This window comes from Urocitellus parryii, chromosome 1 (genome assembly GCF_045843805.1).
Source record: "Urocitellus parryii isolate mUroPar1 chromosome 1, mUroPar1.hap1, whole genome shotgun sequence".
Lineage (NCBI taxonomy): Eukaryota > Metazoa > Chordata > Mammalia > Rodentia > Sciuridae > Urocitellus > Urocitellus parryii.
This window is the reverse complement of record NC_135531.1, coordinates 195,808,753-195,828,585: the sequence shown is the minus strand read 5'-3', so window position 1 is coordinate 195,828,585 and position 19,833 is coordinate 195,808,753. Positions and strand designations below refer to the sequence as shown.

The window sequence follows — 19,833 nt, the reverse complement described above, 5'->3', positions numbered from 1 at the left end:
ACAAGGTTCTGCCAAGAAGTAGCTGAGTAGCAAAGCACATTTTAAGGCAAGATGGAGTCATTTCTCAGAATTTGGTGCAAATACATAAAGCTCACCAAAAATCATTCCACCATTTTCTTCATTTTAAAACCCCCAAGTTAGTAAGAGTTCTAAAGACAGCAAATACAAGATAAGAAAGTAACCCAATACACAGATGTATGTAAAATGTAAATAGATAAAACTATTTATATGTCGCCAGTCTGAAGTGTAACTAAAAGAAGACACCAGGAAAGTTCACTGCCAGGGTCCCTCTTTGCAAGGAAAAGACAATCATTTCCTTGTCATAGAGGAAGACTTTCCAGATCTAAAGAGTTGAGGAACAGGTAAAGATCATACAAGTACAAAAATATCAGTATATCCTAACTGTTAATTATACTCAGTACCAATAGGAATCCAGTTGAATCAAAGCACACCAAACTCCCTTGATCTAGCAAGTAAAATCTCTAGCAAAGTGATAATATAAAACTCAGAGAGAGAACAGATGTGCTGAAGGAGAACATGCTGATTTTATAGGCACTAAAGTTTCTCTTAAAATAAATACAGTCATTTAAAGTCTTTGAGTCATGGCTGGAGAAGCACCACATGGAGGTGATAGAACAATTAAGTGTCCTGTGGGAAAAAGAAAGAACTGGAAGAGAATCTCTATGGAGCAAATCTTGAATATACAAATTAAATTGTCTGTAAATAGTAGATTGAAACATGTCTGAAACTGATTCCATAATAGCACAGGAATCTATCATACAATAAGACTGGTCTTTGATAGGCATGATCTAAAAAGACTGGGGGGAATAACAGTCACATTGCAACCCAGGCTCAATCTCATCACTCTTTCTCAATTTAGTCTAAGTGGTCAGTTTAGCTTTGACTCTGCATGGCTAGTTTCATCACTCTGTGGGAAACCAAATGTGAAATTTCTTCAGTTTTTAAATTTTATTTTATTTTTTTAATGAAAAAAATTGCAAAGAATTCTGAATTTGATTTTCAGCTCTATTTGTTATTTGAACATCTTTTTTAAGCTCCTTAATTAGTTGAAGGGTATTCTCTTATTTTTTCAAACAGAAATTCTAACTCCTTGCTTGTAGGGTTTTTGCAAAAATTAAAGGTAGTAAGCTTTGCAAACTCTTAGCCACATAATGCATGCTCATAGCCATTTCTCTTATCTTTTGAAAGAAGGCAGAGCATATGGTCACGTTTTCAAAGGGCCTTGAGGTAAGCTCTGAAATAATTTTTTTATTTAAGATTTTGCTTCTAAAATTTTATATATTAAATAACTTATTTAAGTTTTCTCCACTGAGAAAACTGAGAGGATTACAGTCTTTCAAAGATGTTTTAATATTATATTGAGAATTTAGAACAGTATACAATATTAACCATGCTGACTTTAAAGACTGTTGCAATATTTACTTTTTAAATGGACATATAACCTTTTCAGGAAAAGTGTAATGCATTGTTTTGTTCAGATCCACACTTGGATGTCTAACAGGTCTTAAATTTGAAAAGTCCAAACAAACATATTTTCTTTCCTCTACCAATGCAAAACCTTCCCCACCCCACTCAATCTTTCTAAAGGTCTACTTCTATTCTACTACTTAGTAAGAGTAAAATTTACTTTTCTCTTTGTCTTCTATTCGAAAACCAAACCAAAAGCTTATTTTTTTCAATTACCTTCAAAATATATGGACTCTTAATACTTTCCCTCCATTCTTCTGCTGCTATTAAGGTACAAATTACTGCTGAGGTTCTTGTAGATTATTGCAATTGTCTGCACATGGTCTTGTTCTACTTAGATTTTTCAAATAGTCTTGTCAAAAGAGAAATCAGAGTAGTGTTTTAAAAATCTGAATGCCAAAAACATCAGGCCACTGCCTAAATTGTTGCATAGATTCTAATCGCCTCCAGAATAAAAGCTTCTGTCATGACCATCACCTAGGTGACCCTTAGCTATCTGTTTCTTATGAACTCTAGAGCTCAATTTTTCCTGGCCTTAGTCTATCTAGTCATTCTTACCTCACTAATGGGCCGCAAGAAAAACATGCTTTTCAGCAGTGAAGTCGGAATGTTCTTCTCCATATTTTCCATTGTTCACCCTCTCATTTCCTCTCCTCAAACATCATCTTCTCAATGAAACCTCTTGACCACATTTAGTAAAGTACCAACAAGAACACCCCCACCCAAGGGGTCCCTATGCTCCTGAAACTGCTCTTTGCTTCTCTTCATGTGAAATGCTGGATAGCAGCTACCTGTTTATTTATTGATTGTCTGAATCCCCTTGTTCACATCTATTTGTTGTCATTATCCTCAGTGTCTAGAGTAGTGCTGTATCCTCTTTTTCTCAAAATAGATTTGATGAAGGACAGAGGAAAGGGAAAAAGATAAGATTTTTTATTTCCTTTTTCTGTGTCTTTAGATTTCCAAAGAGAGAGAGAGATGCTTTGGAAGTCAAAATCCATCTCCAGCCTAGTCTCTCTTAAGACATTTGTCAGGTGACTTGGAGAGAGAAAGTAGTCACTGTCCTAATAAAGCCTCAATGCCCGCCCACCCCCAACATTTGGAAGAATTTGGACCTTGAAGGAATAATGTAGTCTCAGTTGTTTGCCAAGGTATTTTGCTGATTCTGCAGGGAACAACCCACCACAGGAAGGTGGCACTGAAGGTTACAAATCTGGATTACCTCACTGGTCAATAAATAACTCTCCAAGTACATTGTGAATTCTGTGTCCTTAGAAACATGAGGGAGGACCTGTAGTTATTTTTAGTCTTAGGATAATTTTGCAGAACACTGTGGGTTGTGTTAATCTTGTCAATAGTAATCACTATTGTTAAAAATAAAAACAGTGAACACGAACATATAAAAGTGACAGGAGGAAAATAATATTAGGAAAAGGAAGCATTAGAAAGCACATAGCTTATTTTTCTTCCATGTTCTCGAAGTATAACCATTATTTCTTGAGTGCCTACTATATGATAGGCAATTTACAAATCTTAATTTTGCAATAGCCCTGTGAAATATTAGTATTCTCACTAAGGAGGTAAAGAAACAGGCTTGATAAAGTTGAATGTTTAATCCATAATTGTACACAAAGTACACATTAGGGCAGAGAATCAATCCAGCATCACTGAGTTCACAGCCTCTGAATTCTCTTGAACATGCTGTCTTGTTTTAGAAGTGTTGCCTGTAGCACCTCTTTAAACCCAATAGAATAATTGGCCTGCCTCCGAAGAGATTCTGAAGGTATATTAGAGAATATATTGTTTTATTATAAATAATGAAAAATTGCTATACCAGTATGTAACAAAATAATCCAGAATAGGATGTCCCTATACCGTCTATTAAATTCAAAGGAATCCAATCTGCTGCCAAAATGACGTCCTAGCCTTCACTTTCATCACATTCAAAATGTAAGATTATGTAAATAAGTTACAAATTACCTCTCATCGTTTTATAGAATGAGCTTCTGCAGAGTAGCTGCTGAATCAGAGAATGAACTCTGTGTAACACTCATTAATTTTAAGGGTTATTGCAGTCATTAGTTTCTGTCAATTCACAATTGCTTTAAGTGAGCCTAAGATATTTGAGTTTTTCAGGTTGTGCTACGTCTACATTTGTCTTAAAAAATGTAATGCTTTATCATCCTACCTGGCAGTTATCTGGCTTTCCCTATATACAGAATTTGGCAGTACTCATAGAGGTATTAAGTCTTTTCTTTCAAAACAATTGGTTATTTCTTGCTTTTCTCAGCATGATGGTCTCCCTGCCCCTCAGATACTTAATAAAACCCTTCTTTAACTAGCATGGTTGGCTCTTAGTTTGAAATTAGTTCTTCATAGTGTAATTTACATAAGATATGCAAGTGTTTTTTGCTATGACTTGGATTATACAGCTTATATCTTGGATAACATTGAAAGCTATATCAAGCTCCTTATGCATATTGTATTTATCCTTGCTGTATGCTCTCTGTCAGGTGAGTATGTGCATCTTCATTTGCTGAGGAATATGCATGAAGCTCCAATAGATTATGACTTACTTAGAGAAAACTGGCACTGCAACTATCCTTATCCAGGTCTGACAGCCTTCACTCAGTCTCCGTGATGTGGGTTTATTTTTTACTCATCAAAATTAAATAATGCCTGCTCCATTTACTCTACAAGACTGTGGTAAGGTGAAAATAAAAGGAGAAAGACTTAAAAAATATAAAATAAATGAAAGATGCTTTCAATAGCAAGGGAACTATCTCCAGCTCAAAAAAGGAAGAGCCAAATTGATCGGTCTGCTCGTAGAACTCGTCATGATGGAGAGAAAGTCTGGCTGCCTCTGCAGCAACACCTTTCATCTCCTGGAAAACTGCATGATTGCATTGTGGCGTGCTAACAGAGCAATCCAGAGGGAATCCACATTTGGCAAATGAAACTGCTAGTTAAAAGCCTTACTTTGTGAGAACAAACTCTCATTACATAATAATGCCCTGAGAGCAGGCCCCTGTTCCCCAAACTTACTAAATCCTGCCTTTTCTCAAATTACCATTTTTATGGGTTTCACATACATAGAAGAAGGCTTCAGGTGATGGAATTCACTCTGATCCGTGTGGTTTGGAATGGTAATTGCACCTATGCAATGAATATCCATTACTAGCATATTGCTATTTCACTTCCCCAGTAAAGTGGGAAAGCTAAAGTCGGGCAGTGTCACATATTGGAAGCTACAAAAATAAATTTCTTAGCATAGTAGAGTTTCAAGAGAAAATAACTTGACAAACGCATACTCAGGCTTCTAACCTGGGCCCGTAAGTAATTTGAGGCCAAGTATGAGAAAGTTCTGTGCGTAATTTGTGTCTTTCTTTGGCCAAGGATGGGGAAAAACATGAGAAGAAGAGAAAAAAGCACAGAAGATAGGAACTCTCTACACTAGAGAAGCCAGCAAAACTAAATTCTGGAGCAACACGTATGAGGTATAATTTACGTATAACATCACTCATTCATTTAAAGGGAACAATTTGATGGGTGCTGAATGATACTTACCCACAGAGCCATCAAAATACAAAATATTTTATATTATTCCAAAAGTTGCCTCAAATCCCTTTGCAGCCATCTGTCTGCTTCCTGATACAGGAAACCATCAACTTGCTTTTCATCACTGTAGGTTACTTTGTAGCTTTATTATTGTATATAAAGGGAATAATATAGTGTATATTCCCCTGTGTGGCCTTTCACTAGCTTATTAATTTTGAGATATATTCATAGTTTTGCATGTACAGTAGTTCTTTCCTTTCTACTATTAAGTAGAATCTAAGCATGTAGAATTATATATTATTTTACCACTGAACACTTAATTGATAGTCACCATTAAATGAGTAGTTATTCCCAGTTCTTATTCAGTTACAAGGGAATTTATATCTAAGTCTTTGAGAGAATATATATTTTAATTTGGTAGTATATTTTAATTCCAGGTATAGAACAGTTAGGAAGAGGTTAAACAATTAAAAAACTGCCACATCAAGTTTCAAAAGTTTCTGTACGATGTTTCATTCTTATCTGCATCAGCCTCCTCAATACTAGGTACTGATGGTATTTGTAATTTTAATCTTGCTAATTAATGAGAATATGGTTTTGTCTTACTATGCTCTTATTTAAATATTTTTTAATTGAAGAAATGCACATATAGAAAGTATGAAAATGTATAGTTGGACGCATTTTCATAAAGTGAACCCCTAGTGCAAACATTAGACAGATAAATAATAGAAGGTAGAATGCTAAGTTAAATATGATATATTTTATCAAAATGATGTTATAACAGTGTGCGGGTTTAAAGATTATAGGGAGCATTATCTTAATTCAGTGAGAAAAAGCCTTTCTAAGGAAGTTACGTTGGAACAGAGGATGGCTTCATGAAATAAGAGAGAGAGTCATTTCTATATCTACAGGAAGAGCCCCAGGAAGGGAGAAGGGCAGGTGCAGAAGTCTGAGGCTGGAGTACCTATGGCTCATCTGTGAAGTCCAAAGATGCTGTCCTCTGTGAGTTCTGTCCACCGCTGCTGTGGAGTTCCAGCACTGGAGTGGACAATGCAGCTACCACATCTAATGTCATTATCTTATGTCGGTTCATATTTTCATGGAGTGTTATTTTTCCTGCCTGAAGGACCTCAGTTAACATTTTTCTTTGTGTGGATTTGTTGGTGATAAATCTTTCGGTTTTATATGCTTGGAAATGTCTTTCATTTTCCTTAATTATTTGAAGCTATTATTGATAGGTTTGGACTTACATGCTTGACAGTTTTCTTCTTTTGATACTTTAGTGATGTTGCTCACTTCTTTTTTACTTACATTATTTGCCATGTGTGATCTGAGGATATATATAATATATAATATATATATATATATATATATATATATATATATATATATATATATAATCTTCTATATCTAATGTGCATCTTAATCTGACTTTATTTTTGATTTTCTGCTTATCAGTGATTTTGAGGCATTTATTTATGATGAATCTTGGTGTCACTTTTCTCTTCATTTCTTGTTCTTGGTGTTTGCAGACTTTTTGGCATCTCTGGACTTGTGGTGTTCATCCAAACCAAAACTATTCCCCTCCCCACAGGGCTTTGAGTAGAAAGGTTTGTGAGTTTTGTTGTTGTTGTTTTGTTTTGTTTGCACTGGCATTTAAAAAATATTCTCTTTTAATTTGTTCTAATAGTTATACATGAAAGTAAAATTTATCTTTTAATTTGTTCTAATAGTTATACACTTGGACATATTGTATACAAATGGAGCACAACTTTCCATTCCTCTGCCTGTACGTGGTGCAGAGTCACACTGGTAGTGTAACTCATCAAACATGGATATAGGGTAATAATGTCCCTCTTATTCCATCATCCTTCCCATCCCCACAACCCTCCCCTCCCCTCTTTCCCCTCTGCACAATCCAAATTTGCTTCATTCTCTTCTAACCCACCATTATGGATCAGCCTCCACTTATCAGAGAAAACATTTGGCCTTTGGTTTTTTGGGATTGGCTTAATTTGCTTAGCATCATATTCTTCAGCTCCATCAATTTACCTGCAAATGTCATAGTTTCATTATTCTTTAAGGCTGAGTAATATTCCATTGTGTATAAATACCACAGTTTCTTTATCCATTCATCTGTTGAAGGGCATCAGGTTGGTCCCATAGTTTAACTATTGTGAATTGGGCTGCTATAAACATTGATGTGGCACTTTTTTAAAAATCTCCCTCTTGTTTGAGTACTTGTATTACATATATATATATATATATATATATTATATCACTTGTATCACAGTTTACTGATTCTCTCTTTTGTTATTGTAGTGGTTATTGTTGATATTTTTAGGTTCCTTTTTTTTGTACTGTGTCTCATTTTAGGTAATTTCTGTTGCTATTTGTTTAAGTTCAATAATCTTTTCTTCCAATATAATATTTTTTGTTAATCCTATCCAGGGTACTTTTCGTTTTGTACTTTTTAATTTTCTTCTGTAGAAGTTGAATATGAGTCTTTTAAATATTTCCTCTATGATTGCTTTTCTGTTTTTTTTTTTTTTTTTTTTTTTTTGCATGAGGGATTGAACCCAGGGATGATTAACCACTGAGCCACATCCCTGGCCTTTTTTTTTTTCTTAGACAAGGTTTTGTTAAGTTTCCTAGGGCCTCATTAAGTTGCTGAGGCTGGCTTTGAACTTATGATCTTTAGCCTCAGCCTCCTGAGCCACTGAGATCAGAGGTGTGCACTGACCTACCTCGCCCAGCTTATGACATCTGAGTATACAAAATTAATTAAAATATTTTTTTTAATGTTCTTGGTTATTATTCTAGCACCTGCCAATTATGGGTTAGTTTTTTTTAAGTTTTCCTTTGTTGTAAGTTCCATATTCTGGCCTTTTTTTTCTTTGAATGTCTAGTAACATTGAATGGATGTCAGGAATTATAAAGTTTACCACATTGGGTACAGAAATTTGGGTATTCCTAAAAATATTTTTGAATTTTGTTCTGATATTATTTTTCTAAATTACTTAGAAACAACTAAATCTGTTAAGATTTACTTTCAAGATTTGTTAGGTAGATCAGATACCTTATTCACTATAGGACTAACTACTCTTCAGTACTGAGACAAACATTTTTGTGCACATTATCCAGTGTCTGATGGGGGGTGAGGACATCAGTTTTGACAATGGAAGTAAGCACTATTTCCAGCCTTTTGTGAGTATTGAGTGCCATTACCTCTATTGGTGGTTCATTCTCCAGCCTTGGGTATTTCCTCACACATAGCTCCTATTCGGTAATCAGCTGAATGCTCAGGGAAGACATCTTGCATGCCCTGTTCTCTTCTCTCTCCTTAGCAGTTTTGTGTCCTGGAAACTCTAGGCATTGCAGTATCTCTGGATCCCCTGACTCTTCAACTCTAGTATTTTGCCAAATTTTGCCTGGCTTTCTTCCCCTGGTGACATTGTTTGGGCCAATCAAAGTGCCTCCCTTGATTATTTCCCTTTAGGCAGGGATCCCAGTACTTCATTGCCCGTGTCCAGGTTTTGATAAAACATTGTTTCATGCAGTTTGTCTGTTTTTCCTTTTGGTACTGTTGCTCTTATTTCAAATGATAGATGGAATCTCTCCATCTTGATGAGAAGTGGAAGTCCTCTCACAAAGGGATTTTCATTTACATTTCTCTGAAGACTAGTGATATTACCCATCTTTACATGCACTTTTTTTTTTTTTACCATTTGTAAATTTTCTTTTGTAAAGTGTCTCAAAATATTTGGCCTTTTTAAAAATAGGATTACTTCTCTTATTTTTACTGGCTTATAGGAATTTTTTTCATATATCCTGGATATAAATTCTTTACTAAATATATGTATCAAAAACATGGCCTCATTTTTAATCTTGTTTTTAAAATTTTATTTTATTTTTAGTTAATAATAATTGCACTGCTAATGAATACCTTCCAAAGAGCAACATGTTTAATTTTATAAAGTAGAATTCATTTTAAGTGATGCTTTTAGTGTGTGTACTAAGAAATCTGCTTACCCCTAAGTTCATAAATCATTATTTTTTTTTAAATCTTTTTTGTAGTTGTAGATGGAAAACATGCCTTTATTTAATTTTTTTAATGGGGTGCTGAAGATTGAACCCAGTGAAGATCGAACACATGCTAGGCAAGTGCTCTGCCACTGAGCTACAGCCACAGCCCTCATAAATCATTCTTTTATGTTCATCCTATCTTGGTTTGTTGTTTCAACATTAACATTTATGTCAATGATTCACTTCATTCACTTTATTACTTTAATTTTTGTTTGGTATTAGTAATTAAACCTAGAGTGTTTAACATCGAGTCACAATCTCTGTGGCTTTATTTTTTTAAAATTTTTTAAATATTGAGACAATTTTGTGACCCTCCTGACTCAGCCTCCCAAGTTGCTGAGATTATAGGCATATGCCACCATGCCAGCACAATTTATTTTACTGTGTGTATGTTGCTAGGTAAGGGTTAATTTTTATTTGTCTTCTCTTACAAATACTAGCTATTCCAGAAAAAATTGTTGAAAAGATTTCCTTTTCCTCTTCTAAATTTTCTTTACATCTTTTCTGAGTTTTTCTATTTCTGAATTCTTTGTTTACTTCCATTTATTTATATGTTTATCATTTTACTTTCATCACGATGTCTTTATTAATGTGGCTTTAAATTAAATCTTGGACTCAAGACATTGTTAAAATGAATACAATTTAATTGCATAAGACTTGTTTCAGCAATTACTGTGAGCTAACCTGGAGTGACTTACTGTGGAAGATAACTTTACCCTCTTTCTTGGTATCCCTCTTAACCCATAAGATACAAAACACCACACCCAAATTCATTTCTTAATGTAATTTAAGATCATTCACTAAACATTAATTAATTTTAATGTGCATTTATATCTTTGTATTAGGAGTCAAGCTAGAATTTTTTTTTCAAATTATGAATATATTTAACGCTTTGGAAGCATTTAGGTGTTACCTTTATTTATGATTCATTAATAAAATAGAACTATGTGGGTTTCAACAAGTATTTAAGCCATTTTCTCTTCAAAAGGAAAAAAAAAAACCTGCTAAAAAAGCCACAACACATGATGATAGTTAAAAGACTAATGGAAAAAAATAAAAATACTGTTAAGATTTCATAATAGAAGGTTATTCTAGACTGGTGTGGTTTCAAAGAAAGAAGAGTTGAGTAGTGTCTTGACAGAAAAATACCATTGGACAGGCAGGAGTGTGCTTCTCTATGGGTTGCCTTGAGGCTGACCTGGGGTCATGTTGAGGTAGGTTGGGCATAGTATTGGTGAAGCAAGGGCCCCTTTGAAATGAATAAAATAAGTGACTTATCCAATTTTAGTTTATTTATAGTATATTATTATATGATATGGTAATACTGTTATTATTTTACACTTATCTTGCTAGTGTAGTCCACAATAAATTTTAAAATCTGAGAATATGAGATAGTACAGAGCAACTGTGGATGAATATGCATAGAAATTTATAGTCTCTGGGAGTCATTTGGTCTAACTTTACATTAAATGCAAAATAATCTTTACTGCAACATACCAAAAAAAAAAAAAACCCAGTTATCCTTGTAATTTGTCCAATTATAGAGAGTTTGCTACCTCACAAAGTAGAATATTCCCTTCCTTGCAATGTCCTGTTATTTACAAAGTTCTTCTCACATAGTGACCTGTGTTATTGATTCACTGTCTTACTACTTATACCCCACTGTATGTTTCCTCTCCCTCATTGAGTCTCTGGTATTTTTTGAAACTATTATAATAGCTTCAAATGCATGCTATTGATCCAAGTAATCACGTAACTGGTTTCCCCACGTTGATTGTTCTCTCAATGCTCTGCACATTATGCATTTCTCTGCATGTGTGCTTCTATTTATGGCCAGATCACTGCAGAGCATGATCTCCATTAATCTGGTCAGTAAATATGTATAAATATAGCAGAACCCAGCGATAATTTTTATGATAATCACATTGTGCAGTTGATCTTTTTTGTGAGATAGCACACTACAGTGGAAAAGCCATAAACTTTGGAATTATGCAAACTTATCTCCTTGTTTGATTAACATTAGCTATAGGATGAGTATTTCAGACCTCTGAGTTCCAATTTCCTTCCCACTAAAATGAGGATAATACCTATACCATATAAAGTTATTGTAAGAATAAATTTTGTTAACGTATGCATTATGACAAACATATAGTGGTCTTATGCAGAATAAATGTTAGTGAATTTCTCTTCTGCTTTGATATGTTTAACAAACAGCTGCAGCAGAATGCAAGCAGATATTGATATACAGGTTGGACAAAACAAGGCCAAAAATCTACAACTTGGGCATGCTGTGGGATAGTTTCTACCTGCCTGACCCTGATTCATAAATCATCACCTGGGATGTGAGCACAGAATCAGGCTCACATCCAGCCAGTGTACTATCTGCTGGCCCACATTGCTCTAGTGTCTGCAAGGACAGCTGAGACACTTGTCAAATTGCTTTCTAAAATCCAGATGCATTATTTTCTGGGGCATTTCTCTCATCTAGCCTTCTGGTAGCTGTATCAAAAAAAGGAAATAAATTTAGTCTGTCATGTTTCATTTACTGAGATCATGCTGAGCCCAAATGTTATATGCTTTCTTTTGTGAATGTTCACCGACCATCTGTTTTGTAATATGGACTGGGTATTTGAGGGAGTTTACATTAGGTGCTATAATCTGGGGGCATTTTTAGTGTTTACCCTTTTGGAAATCAAGTAATTCATCCATCTGTAGGCTATTCCTTTTCTTGTTTTCTTTCTAGAAACTTCAAACAGTCTTCATAACCTCAGTAGTTAAGGGGATATTTTAGTTGAAAGATTATTGTTCTTGGAAGAGAAAATGGAGCAAAATTAAAGTTGTGTCCCTCAGCTTAGTGTCTATTGTCTATTAACATTACAACTTGAACTCTGGATATATTCCTCCTTGTTCTCCTTTTTATTCCAAACACAGTTTTTAAATCCTTATGTTATTCTTAGTATGATTTGTTATAGTCTATTTTGGGATGTAACATTTTGCTTCACTTTACAATTCCAGGATTTTTAACATTTTTGTCTTGTTGTTTTAAAATCCTTCTTGTTGAGATCATAGCTCAAAAACCTGTGTGTGTGTGTTTTCAAAATGATTTCTTTAGTTTTAACTCCACCCTTAATTGATCTAACCACTTCCTTCATTCTATTTATATTTTCCTCCAAAAGGCCATACATTTCCCTTGAGCCTTAGTCCCTTACAAAGCCCCTGCCCAGAGGATTGCACTTTCTCTTCCCTGAGAAGCTTGACATTTATTTTTCTAAACTCATAGATATTGACTCCGAATGGAAGTAGTATTCCTTTTCTTGGATATTAAGAATTCCCCAGTGACATTATCACTTTTTATTTTTTTAAAATCATGTCTTCCCTAACTGTAAATAGATTTCTTCATCAACATCCTGTAAGATAAAAATAATAAGATGATAATTCATAGATAATTCCCTTTGTCCCAAAGAGGTTTTAAACATTTAGTATATATTTATATATTTCTGCATTCTTTCCCCAATCCCTACAAAACTCTATACAGTAGCTATTCTGGTTTCTATATTCCACTTTTCTGAGGTTTAGTAACCTTAATAAGGTGTCTCAAGTCATAGGCAGTAGAACTCAAGAAAAATGAAGTCAATTGCAGATTGCACATACTGTAAAGATGATCAAAACTTTTTAGACCTTTGATTTTAATAGAAATCAAATTGTATGAATATTTGAAGACTTTCACAACAACTTATATATGTCTCTTCTCCAGTTTGTAAGTTTGAAAAATATTTCCTATATTCTTTTCTGACCTTATCACTTATCTGTGTGTTTGTGTGTGCTTTATAATACATAATTTTCTAACTTTTATTATACTCAAAAGAAATATAACACTTAGGTATTACTTTGATTCTAGTACTTTGATATAAATTGTTTTATGTAGGCAATTAATCATAAAACTGATTTTTTGAAACTGGTTCTAGATACCTTCTATCTGATTTGCATTCCTTTGAGTTTTTACAATGTCTGATATAGCAGGAAGAAAATATTTTTAACTACTGACTTCTGTTTGAAAAATTGTTATATTACTTTCCCCACATCTTCTTTTAAATAGCTATATATGGATGATAACTTTATTTAATTTTCAAATAGCTCTGGTGGATTAAACTTATAATGTATTCATCTACCTTATCTCTAGTTTTGCTTCACCTGCAATGCCTGCTTTTTCTAAAATAAATAAGACTAAAAAAAATGAGTTATGGCACATATTTTCCAATTTACATTTCAATCTTTTATGTATGTTGCTTAAACACAGCATACAAGAGAAGTTTGTTTAAGCAAAGTCTGACAATTACTTTTTTATGTAAATTTTTCTTTTATATATGACAGAAGAATGCATTACAATTCTTATTACATATATCGAGCACAATTTTTTATATCTCTGGTTGTATACATAGTATATTCACACCAATTCATGACTTCATACATGTACTTTGGATAGTAATGATCATCACATTCCACCATCATTAATTACCCCATGCCCCCTCCCTTCTCCTCCAAACCCTCTGCCCTATCTAGAGTTCGTCTATTCCTCCCATGCTCCCGCTCCCTATTCTACTATGAATCAGCCTCCTTATATCAAATAAAACATTTGGCATTTGGTATTTGGGGATTGGCTAACTTCACTTAGCATAATGGCAGTTTTAGTCCACTTACATTTATTGTGATTATACATATATTTAGATATGTAGGAAACTTATGCTTTTACTGAGACATAACCTAACTATATTCACTATATTCAATTAAATTTACTCCTTTATAATATATATATATATATATATATATATATATATATAAATGAGTTTTAACCAATTTATAAAGTCATGGAAGTCCATCACATGTATTAAGTTATGAAATACTAAAAGTTTTCCCTACTTTCTAATTAATTCTCACTCGTTATTTCCAGATTTATCCATTGTTCTGATTTCTATTACCATATATTACTTTTAGTGTTTAGAATTCTACAGTATTTGCATCTTTGACTGGTTTGTATTTAAATTAGTATTTTTGAGCTTAAATCATATTACCATCTTTCCTTTATATTTAATTAGTAGTCTATTATATCAACATAGAATTGTTTATCCATGTAATTCTTTCTTTCTTTATTATTAGCTTTGTTTTTGTTTTTGTTTTCTTTTTTGAAAAAGAAAAGAGTGTTTACTGATTTGTTAGCAATAGAGAAATAGATAAATACAAGGAATTCCTGTCCCAGAGGCTGTGATTCTCCCCAGTTGCATTAAGAATATCATTGTTTTTTCTTTAAAGATACATGTAGGGCTGTGCTTAGGCTATACCTTATGCCAGGTGTTTAAGATCAAGTTGGTCAAAAGTGACTTTGTTCCTATTGTCAATAAATTATACATAGACTATTGTGTTATTCTTCATACTGAAATAGGAATTTAAATATATTTTGGAAGGTAATAAGGAGAGCCTGATCTGTTTAAAGATGGTATTGTAACACATGAAAGCATTTTGCCACTTTTTCCATAAAAAGAGAGCTCAACAGTCTCTTAGCTTTTGTTTATTCAAGTTTCAGATCTAATGTTGTATTGTGTTATTTGTCAAGAACCTCACTTTACCTGAGATAAGTCTCTCCCTCTCATCTTACTCCATGTTAGAATGGCTCCAATATAGACTAGACTTGAGTTTATTTAAAATTGTAATCAAAAGATTGCTTTTTGTTGTAAAGATTACTGTGATATCAAAATAAACAGGGAATATAATGTATAACTAAGTAAAGGTTTACAATTATAAAAGTATTTTTTCTTGGCTGATAGCTATTACACAAATTGAATATGGTTTTGCTGTGTTAATTTTATTTTGTATTTTCCTTGTAAGCTTTATAACTTACTATTTCCTGTTATAACTGTTTCCTGTTATTTACTGTTTCCTTTATAACTGTTTCCTGTTACTGTTTTGCAGAGGTACTGTTTCTGATAAAACAACTTGAGTTAATTTGAGATAGTAAGCCATCAACCTATAGGACAGATAGTATATAGTGCTGATTTCCGGTACTGATATTAATCTAAATTAAATGAAAGGGGTAACTGCAGAATTACAGATATTGAAGTCATAACCTGATATTCCCACTTTAAGAATGGTGAAACTGGTTTGCTGGATGTTTAAAAGCAAAAACTGGGAGACTGAAGTCAAGGAAGTCAAAAGCCAAGGAAAAGGCAGCCAACAATTTTGACCGTTGCTTTCTAAGGTCATCCAAGACCCACAGAATGACAGGACCTCTCTAGAGGCCCTGCAATTCTGATGAGTCACCTGATCTGCCATTCAGAGACATCAAGAGGACCCTAGACAACAGGAAGCCAACCAATGCACATTTGGTAAAGAGGAGGGACATTGGAGAGGAAATGTCCCTGATGTTTCCAAGAGAAGCCACATATGGTCAGCAGAACCATGACCCATCCTGGCAGATTGGCACCATGGGGAGAGAAAAGCTAAAAGAGCCAAGAAGCTTCACACATGGTCCCAAGATATATCTGAGGAATCTCAGCTGACTCTTTTAAAAAAATTATGTATTTTAATTAGTTATACATGACAGTAGAATGCACTTATATACTTTGATATATCATATATATATATGGGATATAATTTCTCATTTTTCTGAGTATACATATTGTAGAATCACATTGGTCATAGAGTCATATACATACATACAGTAATAATGTCTGTTTCATTCTACTATCTTTCTTATCTCCCATTCTCCTGCTGTCCCCTCCTTTCACTTCCCTCTACCTAATCTAAGGTAACACTATTCTTTTTTTTTTTGCATTATAATTTTTAATGCATATATATACAACAATTTTTGTATCTCTGTATATAAAATATGTTGACACCCAATTTAAGTCTTCATACATGTACTCTGTATAATGATGTCCATCACATTCCACCATCCTTGCTAATCCCCTGCCCCCTCCTTTTTCCTCTCACCCCTCTTCCCTATTTAGAATTCATCTATTCCTCCCATGCTGTCCCTCCCAATCCCACTATGAGTCAACCTCCTTATATCAGAGAAAACATTCAGTATTTGTTTTATTGGGATTGGCTGACTTCACTTAGCATTATCTTCTCCAACACCATCCATTTACCTGCAAATGCCATGGCTTTATTCTTTTTTAATGCTGAGTAAAATTCCATTGTGTATATATGCCACATTTTTTTTTATTCATTCATCCACTGAAGGACATCTAGTTTGGCTCCACAGTTTAGCTATTGTGAATTGTGATACTACAAACGTTGATGTGGCTTTGTCCTTGTAGTATGCTGTTTTTAAGTCCTTAAGGTATAGTCTGAGGAGAGGAATAGCTGGGTCAAATGGTGGTTCCATTCCCAGTTTTCCAAGGAATCCCCATACTGCTTTCCAAATTGGCTGCACCAATTTGCAGTCCCACTAGCAATGTATGAGTGTACCTTTTTCCCTACATCCTCGCCAACACTTATTGTTGTTTGTCTTCATAATAGCTGGCCATTCTTACTGGAATGAGGTGATATTTTAGAGTGGTATTGATTTGCATTTCTCTGATTGCTAGAGATGATGCATTTTTTCATATATTTATTGGTTGATTGTATATCCTCTTTTGAGAAGTGTCTGTTCATATCCTTAGCCCATTTGTTGAATAGGTTATTTGTTTTTTCAGTGTTTTGCTTTTTAAGTTCTTTATATACCGTAGAGATTAATGCTCTATCTGATGTGTGAGGGGTAAAAATTTGTTCCCAGTATGTAGGCTCTCTATTGACCTCACAGATTGTTTCTTTTGCTGAAAAGAAACTTTTTAGTTTGATTCCATCCAATTTACTGATTCTTGGTTTTAATTCTTGCGCTATAGGAGTCTTATTAAGGACTATTTTTTTCTTCTATTAGACAGAGTCTCTCTGGTTTAATTTCTAGGTCTTTGATCCATTTTGAGTTAAGTTTTGTGCATGGTGAGAGATACGGATTTAATTTCATTTTGTTACATATGGATTTCCAGTTTTCCCAGCACCGTTTGTTGAAGATGTTATCTTTTTTCCAGTGCATATTTTTGGTACATTTGTCTAATATAAGAGTATGTAGGAAAAAAGTGAGTTTTGACTTAAACATGTGGCAGGAGAGTATAGCTTATTCATGTAATTTTTAATTGATATATCAGTTGTTTATATCATTTTTCTGAAAAAAGACACTAGAAGAATCTTTCTCATTAATGCATTTTTTATTTTGGGGTACATTACTGATCAGAGTGCAGATGTATGTTTAAATTAATAAGAAACTTCCAAATTATTTTTTGAAGTAGTACTGTTGTATGGTTCTTGTGAGAGTGCCTGCCATAATATTGGAGGTGTTTTTTTTTTTTTTTTTTTTTTTTTTTTTTTACTGTAGCCAATCTAGTGTGCATAATTACCATGGGAACAAATTAACAATGTCCTATTAACTTTCACCAATTGGAATGTGTTTAGATCATTGGAGGCATGCCCTTGTAAGGAAATGTGACAACCTGAATTAATTCTTGTGAAAGTATTGGTATGAAAATACCAAGTATTACCTCTCACCTTGCTCTGGCTTCAGGTTTTGTGATGTGATACGTTTTCTGCACTCAACTGCCACAAGGATGTCCCCCACCATGATGTGATATAACCAAGTAGGTCCTTGCAAAAATCCAGAGTCATATATTTTAGTTCAGCCTCTCAAATTGTAGGCCAGATAAATTTCTTCTCTTTATGAAATTCCCAGCCTCAAATATTTTTGGTATAATAAGAGAAAGTAGTCTAAAGGAAATTTACTTTATTGGGAGGCAGGGACTAAAATTGAATGTGATTTGTACTTGTTTTCCAAATTGTTCCAGTATTGACTGTTGGGACCTGCTTTAAACTGGATGTTATTTCTTTTCAATATATGATTCTTTTTCTGGACACTACTTTCAATAATGCAAAGTGCTCTAGACTTACCTTGTATCTTTTCTGAGCAACTTAAAATCACCACTTCTCCAGAAAAACCTTGTTAGTTTTATTGAAGAAGAGTATTTAGAAACCAATGGTTTGTGCTTATTGCTCAAACTTTGGAGCAGACAGTGCTTGAAGTCCTCTCAGAGGACAAAGCTAGGAGTGTGTGTGTGTGTGTGTGTGTGTGTGTGTGTGTGTATAACTAATCTATCCATCCATGCACATCTACTTTTATTTCTGTATCCTAAACATGAATTCATATTGATAAAACCAACTCCAACCTACATTTGGAATCTATATCCATATCTATATCTATGTTCATGTCTATGCTGATATGCATAGATTTATCCACATCTATATCTAAAACCACAGGATTTATTTTTCTCCTTTTCTCTCTTCCTAATTTGTAACTACTTTTCCAACAGTGAGAATCTGGGCCTTAGATTTCTAGGGCCTTACAACCCTAGAAATTATATGGGTTTCAAGGTGATAGTTCTTCTTCCTATAAAAAACACAATTACCTAATATAATGTTTATTCACAGCTCCCTTGATCTTAGCCCTACAACATCCAGTGAAAACATTCTTTTCTAAAGTAACTTAGGTTAGCTCCTTTCCCCATAGGCTCTTCAATATGATTACATGATTGATTTATGAATCAGGCAGGTTCATCTGTCACTGTCTACATTTCATTTCGAGTTTCCCCCACATCCTGGTGGAATTTTTGAAAAAATTGCACATAGTAAAAATTCACTTTGTGGTGTTAAGTCCTATGGGTTCTGACAGATGCCTAGGGGGATGCAGCAACCACCACAGTTACTTACGGCATAGCGTCATAACTACTAAAATTCTCTCATGCCAATCTTTTAGGCAACTCCTACTCCCACTCCCATACCACCCCATATACTGGGCTATCATATTTTTTATTATTATTTCTTATACTTTTTCCATTTCTTTAATATCCCAAAAATACAAAATTGTAGAATCTGGAAAATGTTGATCATTTAAAAAATATTTTTTCTATTCTTTTATTCTTGTCCTCAGATTCCATTATACATATATTAAACTTCTTTACTATGTTATTCACTAGTGTTATTTACCCTGTTCTTTATCCTTCCTATTCTTTGTTTTTACTTGTTTTTTTTTCTCTTTTGTACTAAGTCTCCTGATGAACCCATTGAAGGAACATTTCTAACATAACTTTTAATTTCTATCATTTCTACTTCATTCTTGCCTAGAGTTCTCATTTCACTGATGAAATTACTCTTGTTATTTCACAGGTTTTCTAACCACAGCTTTAATGTATTATTCATTGTTATTTTAGATTCTGTGTCAGAAACTTCTAATTTGTATGTGTTACCTGAATTTTATTCTGATGACTTCTTTTTCATTAGGGAGGAGTTTTTGTTATTTGGTTTGGTTTGCTTTTGCATTTTCTTATGCCACTTTTTTTTTTTTCCTGCAAGCCAAACATACTGTGCAAAATGCTAGAGACTAAGGTAAACAAGCCTTATGCTTGGAGATAGCCATGCTCTTTAATCTTGTAGGCCCAACGTGCAAGCCAATGAATTAGAAGTAGTGTTGTATTGGAGATTTTTAATGATACACAGTGATGGCTAGTTTGGCAGAGAGTATTTTCTTGGCATTGGCTTGGCTTCAGAAGTTGCACCCCAGTGGGAATGTCTTTCTATGTTCTTGTCCTTCTTATTTCTCTCTCTCAGCGTTACCCTGCA

General features: G+C 33.9%; 1 pseudogene; it reads right to left on the bottom strand.

Annotated features, from left to right (window-relative positions):
• The window catches only part of LOC113183202 (chromobox protein homolog 1 pseudogene), a 36,008-nt pseudogene extending 17,079 nt beyond the window's left edge, over window positions 1–18,929 (bottom strand).
• Window positions 18,930–19,833: the final 904 nt, after the last annotated feature.